Below are 6415 nucleotides of genomic sequence, written 5' to 3' on the forward strand. Positions count from 1 at the left end.
CTATTTGTTTAAGACAATTCCCCATTAAGGAGCCTTTTGGCCTTAACACGCTTGATAAAGAGCAGGCAGGGTGACGAACCCCTCCCACCCCGAGAGCTTTTCACTGGTGGCCAAAGGACAAGTGCACTCCCGTCCCAAACCCGATAAGCAAAAAGTCACCATTTCTCTTGGCAGCGGTTGAAAAGCAGGACAAAAAGACTGATTCACTTCCATGTCATCCTTTATTACATTACTGAAGGCTTGCAATGAGGGCTGCAACTAAACCATCCTTTTCTTAGTCGGTTAATCTGAAGATTGTTGTTGCGATTAATCGAGTAATCGCTTAGGCTCTAAACCAGGGGTGTCTAGAGTGCGGACCGGGGGCCATTTGTGGACTCTGACTGTTCTTTTATTGGTCTTTGGCACAATCTAATAACGCAATTTAATACAAACATTAAAATTTTAAAAAAACAACAGTGAAAATGGAAAAATCAGCAGCAATTTTACAAGAATGAAGTCCAAATATTAAGAGCAAAAAAGCTGCAATCCAACAAAAAAAGTCGTCATTTTACAAGAATAACATTGTAATATTATGAGGAAAAACAATGTTAATGCGCAGCATAAAGTTCAAATATTAAAGAGAAAAGACTTTTTTGTCGTAATATTATGAGAAACAAACCAAAAAAACTAATGAAGTTGTAATTTTTGGAAAATTGGGTTGCAGAAAAAGTTATAATGCTATGGGAATGAAGGCAAAATAAAAGCCCTAATTACAAGAAGAAAGTTGAAAGAGTCAAAAGTAACAAAACAACAGCAGAAATGGAAACAATGGGCTGTAATTTTATGAGAATCAAGTCAAAATATTAAGAGAAAAACGTCATATAGGAATGAGAAAAAAAATGTTGCAATTTTACAAGAGTAATCTGGTATTATTATGAGGAAAAATCATTTTAGAAGCATATAGTCTAAATATGACCAGTCCAGGGTGTACCCCGCCTGTCGCCCCAAGTCAGCTGGGATAGGCTCCAGCATGCCCCCGCGACCCTAATGAGGATGAAGCGGTATAGAAAATGGATGGATGGATGGATATGTCATTTTTTAAAAGTTGTAATATTATGAAAAACAAACAAAACAAAATAAAGAAGTAATTTTTTGGAAAATTAGATTGAGGAAAAATGGATAATATTATGGGAATAAAGACACAATATTAACAAAAGGAAATTTACAAAGGTTACTTAAGAAGAAAGTTGAAATATTTAGAAATAAAAAAACAACAACAACAACAGCAAAAATGGGAAAACAGAGCAAAGAGCTTAGTTGATACAAACAATAAGCTTTTTCATCTACATCACAAAGCTGAAATGTAGCTTTTTCTTGAAATACATGGAACTTCTTAGAATATCTACTTTTCAAAATATCAAAGTGGCCCTTCCCCCTTTCATTTTCCAGTATGTGGCCCTTGCTGGACATCCCTGCCCTACACCGAACCAATCAATATGAAGCAAACACAAACCGTTAGTGGAAAAGAGGCAAAAATGTCCATCACTGTTTTCCACAGTCAAAGCCGATGTGTGTGGATATCTTGTTTTGACTAAAACAGGGGCGTCTAAAGCGAGGCCCGGGGGGCCATTTGCGGCCCGAGGCTGTGATTTTATCGGCCTGCAGCACAGTCTAAAAATGTAATTTAACAAGGAAACTTAAAAAAAAAAAAACAGCAGCAGCAAAAATGGGAAAATCAATCAAAAGCCAAAACATTAAGAGAAGAGTTGTAAACTAGCAAGGAAAAAGAGCCATCATTTCACAAGAATAAAGTAAGAATCATAAAGAGAAAATGTCATTTTAGTCGCATGAAGTTGAAATATTAAAGGTTTTTTTTTAAAGTCAAAAACAATGAATAAAGTTGTACATTTTGGAGACTTAGCTTAGGGGAAAATTTATATCATGAGAATGAAGTGAAAATATTAGGAAAGTTTAAATATTTGGAAAATTATACCCAAAAAAAACAACAGCAGAAATTTTACCAGACTAAAGTCAAAATATTAAGAGAAAAAAAAAATTTCAAATGGGAAAAAAGTTGCAATTTTACGAGAATAAACTTGTTACATGAGGAAAAATATCATTTTAGTCACAATGTTGAAATAAAGAAAAAATAAATAATCTTTTAAAAAGATAGAAAATACTATGGGAATAAAGTTATAATTACATGACGAAAATTTACAAGAGGAGAGCTGAAATTAAATAGTTGGAAAAAAAAAAAAAAACAGAAATGGAAAAAAACAGCTGCAATTTTACAGGAATGAAGTCAAAATATTAAGAAAAAAAGTCATAATTGAATGAAGAACAAAAGTCGCAATTTCACAAGAATAAACTTGTATTATTATGGAAAAAACGTCATTTTTAGTGGCATTTCACCTATATTACAAAGGTGAAATGCAGTTTTTGTTGAGCTACATGTAGCTTCTTAGCATATCTCTACATGCTGGTTTACAAAATATCCAAGCGGCTCCTGCGTCCTTTCAATTTTCAGTATGTGGCCCTCGCTGGAAAACGTTTGGACACCCCTGGCCTAAAACACAAAGATCATAGGTCCGCTTTCATGGATGAATGAGGAAATTAAAAAACATTCACATTTTAGAGGCTGAAATTAGAGGATATTTACATTTTTAAATTAAAAAAAAAAAATCATGATCGAATAACAAATGGTTGTAGCGCGACACACGAGCACCAGACTTGCTCACCGGAACAACAAGCTTTTATTGCAGCCTTGAATGATCTCACAACAGACCCAATAATCCATAACACGGGCTACTGTTGCGGCCGAAAACGAAGCCAAGCTGAAATGCAACCCTGAACCCCCGACGTCACTTCCTGATCGCCGCCCACTCAGCTCACCTTGCACCGAAGCACATTTACGGCAACACACATGGGCATGAGTCTTATCTATGTCTTATATGTTTTATTTTGTCTTGCGTGCCCTGCGATTGGCTCACAACCAGTCCAGGGTGTACCCGCGTAACAGCATACTCGCAACCCTAGTAAGGAAAAGTAAAAAGTGTCTGGGGGTCCCACACACTACACTTTAAGCCTCGTCCAGTGTTCTGTTTATTTACAACAACCAGTGTTATAAATATACAACATTTTTATGACACATACCTGTCTTTGTTTATGGGGAACTTGAAAAATGACAAATGTGGTCTTTTGCACCGTCTATTAGAGCAATTAATGGCCGAGCAGTGTGCCGAGGACATGTTTACAATGCAACGTTTCTGGATTCCACTCACCATCCTGGCGGAAGTGGATGCCGAGTCGGCACGACAGTAACGTTTGAACTCCAGACTCCTTGATGTCAACAAGTGCGATTTGCTTTTTCTTTGACTGTTTTGGTCTTTTCTTGAACGTGAGAATGGCGCAGTGTGTGTGAAATATGTGATGACGACCATAGAACCATGAATTCAACACACAGCTGCAATGTTCAGAGAAAGCTGGATACGGGTCTGTGTCCTGGCGGCTCAGTACAATAAAATCAAGTCTATTTCTAAAGCACACAGCAGAAATGAGCCCCAAATGAGTGAGCGCTTTGGCGACGGAGCTTAGGAAAAACCACTTTAGCTCTGCGAGCATCTAAAGAGCTGTCACTACAAGTTGACTTGACACTATTTATTTGCCATTATCAAAAAAGCAACTTATTAAGGTTTATTAAATAAGTTTGGGATTAACTTCCTTTTCCATGTATAATGTCAAAAAGTAAAATGGCAGCATACAGTAGGTCCCCACTTTTCGTGGGGGTTACAGGACCAGCAGCGAATGGCTATTTTTGGCACACGGCTGACACACCCTCCTGCCAGATTGACGTTGATGTTCTCCTCCCATTTCGGATCAACATTTGGCATAAAAGTGACCGTTGTAATTATTACATAAGATTGGGCTCCAGAACCCACACCTTATCTCTTCAATTGCCATTGTTCACAGTCTAGGTGTAATCCCTAAATATGCCTCACGCACTTACGAACCACATTGAAAGCATAACAATGATAATGAATGATAATGGAAGCTGATCCACGAACACATGGAACCGTAGTCACAGTGTAGCCTTTAGCCTCCAAGCTTTGAGGTTGGATTGGCTGTGGAAGCTTTACTCTTCCCCCTTCGTTTTTGCTGATTTTTTAAATTTATTTTCAAAATATTTCAACTTTCTTCATAAATTTTCCTCATGTAATATTATGATTTTATTCCCATAATATTTTGGCTTTATTCCCAAAATATTATAACGTTTCCCCCAAATAAAATTTCCAGATATTACAACTTTATTTTTGGAAACTTTTATTTATTACAACCTAAAATAAAAGATTTTTTTCTTTATTTCAACTTTACGCTTGTAAATTTCCTTCTCGTTATATTATGGCTTTTGTCCCGTAATATTTTTTTATTTTATCCTTATAATATCATAACTTCTTCCCCAACCTAATTTTCAAAAAATGACAACTTCATTTTGTTTTGTTTGTTTCTCAAGACATTGCGACTTAAAAATAATAAAATAAATAAATATTTTTTCTTTAATATTTCAACTTTATGCTACTCAAAGCACATTATTTTTCCTCATAATATTATAACGTGATTCTCATAAAATTAAGATTAAAAAAAATGTCCTTCATATTTTGACTTTATTCTTGTAAAATGTTTCCATTTTTGCTGCTGTTGTTTTTTCCGTTTTTGGGTATATTTTCAGAATGTGTTGCGGGCCAATAAGAAACAGCCGCGGGCTGCAAATGGCCCCCGGGCCACACTTTGGACACCCCTGACTTAAAACATTGCCTGTACAGTTATTAAACACTCCATGGAGGCCATAGTTTGACCCCGGAACAGATCAATTCTATTCTATTTCCATTGTTTTTAATGATAAAAACTGTTGGAATGGATTTTTTGGGGGTTTTGGAGCCTTTCTGATCCAACTGCTGCAAAATCTGCACCTTTTCACGGTAAGATAAACGAGTTGTCTGTGCTTGCGAGTGTTTAGCACTCTAGTCTATAATAAAGTGTGTGTGCCAGCTCTATTGACGCTCTTCAATCCAGACTCCAATGCATGCATGGAGACCTAATCCGTCCACATTAGATTAGATTCAAGTCCCTGTACAAACAGACTTTTACAAACAGTTGTGCACATCTTCAGTAGTCGTAAAACACACACACAGACACACACACATTTGGGAATGATTTTGGCACCTCAAGTATTTCAGGTTACAAGGAACAGCTGTTGGAACCAGATGATTTTACACCCAGTGTGTGTGTGTGTGTGTGTGTGTGTGTGTGTGTGTGTGTGTGTGTGTGGACATAGATACTGCCATGTCCTCTTCCACAGGACCAAACATAAGAAATGAGAGGAAAAAGCTGCTCCAGGACACTTTATGCTAGAAATCCAGCAAGAAGACGCATCCTAGTCACCAGAAATAAGCCAGTAGACTGAAGGAGGTGATGGCAGCACATGTGTAGCCATGAAGTTGGAAGGACATTCCGCTTACCTCAGCCTGCATCAAACTTCCCAAAGTCCTTGGAAGAGCTGGAATGGTCCAAGGCTTGCCAAAGTTGTAGATTCCAAAAACAGAAAAATGCCTTTTCTCCTTCCCCTTTTGCTTTCTCTCGTCTTCTCTTTAGCTCGAAGTGGATGTAAGATGTTCCAGGTCTTTCTTGAACGCACACTGACTGTACCCTCTCTTTTTTTAAAGTGCTTCCTTTCCTCCCTTCCACGCGTTAGAAGTGAACTTTAAGCGAAGTAGAAGAAGGAGCCCATGTTCGGCAACAAGGGAGTCCCGCAAGTTGCTCGCTCGGCCCTCCAAATGCGTAATGCGCACCCCCTCTCACTCCCTCCTCCCCAGTCTGTGTGTGGACCACCCCGAAACAGGAAGTTCACTTTTTGTTTTTCTTGGGGAGGGAAAAAAAAGACAGGGCAGACGATGCTGCTTCGTTTTTCTCTTCAAACCTCAACTTTTACTTTATTCTGCGCCATCCTTCCATTTAAATCCGCACACGTTTTCTTAAAAACAAACTTCATTTTCTTAACATCCAAGTGCTCATAAATCAAAAAGTGTGCTTCCATGTTCCCATCAGGCAGTCTGTCATCAGTAAGGTGAATGTTATTTTTTCTTTCTTTTCGGGAATCTTTTCTAAAGTTGTAAAATCCCTCCTCAGCGTGTGTGGCTGCCTGCACGCATGCATGCATGTTGGGATGCTCCAAGATCCACCGCAAAACCTGGACTGGAGTTTAGGCTGCCAGCTACTGACTGGGGCCAAAAATACAAGAGTGATCATTTGCAAACATGATTTGGTTTACTCTAGTGCTTATACAGTAGTATATATATATATATATATATATATATACTGTATCTATATATATGTATATATGTATAGATAGATAGATAGATAGATAGATAGATAGATAGAT

The 6415-nt window shown here is 37.7% G+C and overlaps 1 protein-coding gene across 2 annotated transcripts in view; it reads right to left on the reverse strand.

The window, feature by feature from the left end:
• The window catches only part of gli1 (GLI family zinc finger 1), an 82775-nt gene extending 76976 nt beyond the window's left edge, over positions 1-5799 (reverse strand). For both annotated transcript variants that reach the window (XM_054784044.1, XM_054784045.1), the window contains exon 1: positions 5496-5799. The gene's annotated coding sequence lies outside the window, so the exon portion shown is untranslated. The remainder of the gene's footprint in view (positions 1-5495) is intronic.
• Between the last annotated feature and the right edge of the window lie 616 nt (positions 5800-6415).

The sequence above is a fragment of the Dunckerocampus dactyliophorus genome, chromosome 8 (genome assembly GCF_027744805.1).
Source record: "Dunckerocampus dactyliophorus isolate RoL2022-P2 chromosome 8, RoL_Ddac_1.1, whole genome shotgun sequence".
NCBI classification, from domain to species: domain Eukaryota; kingdom Metazoa; phylum Chordata; class Actinopteri; order Syngnathiformes; family Syngnathidae; genus Dunckerocampus; species Dunckerocampus dactyliophorus.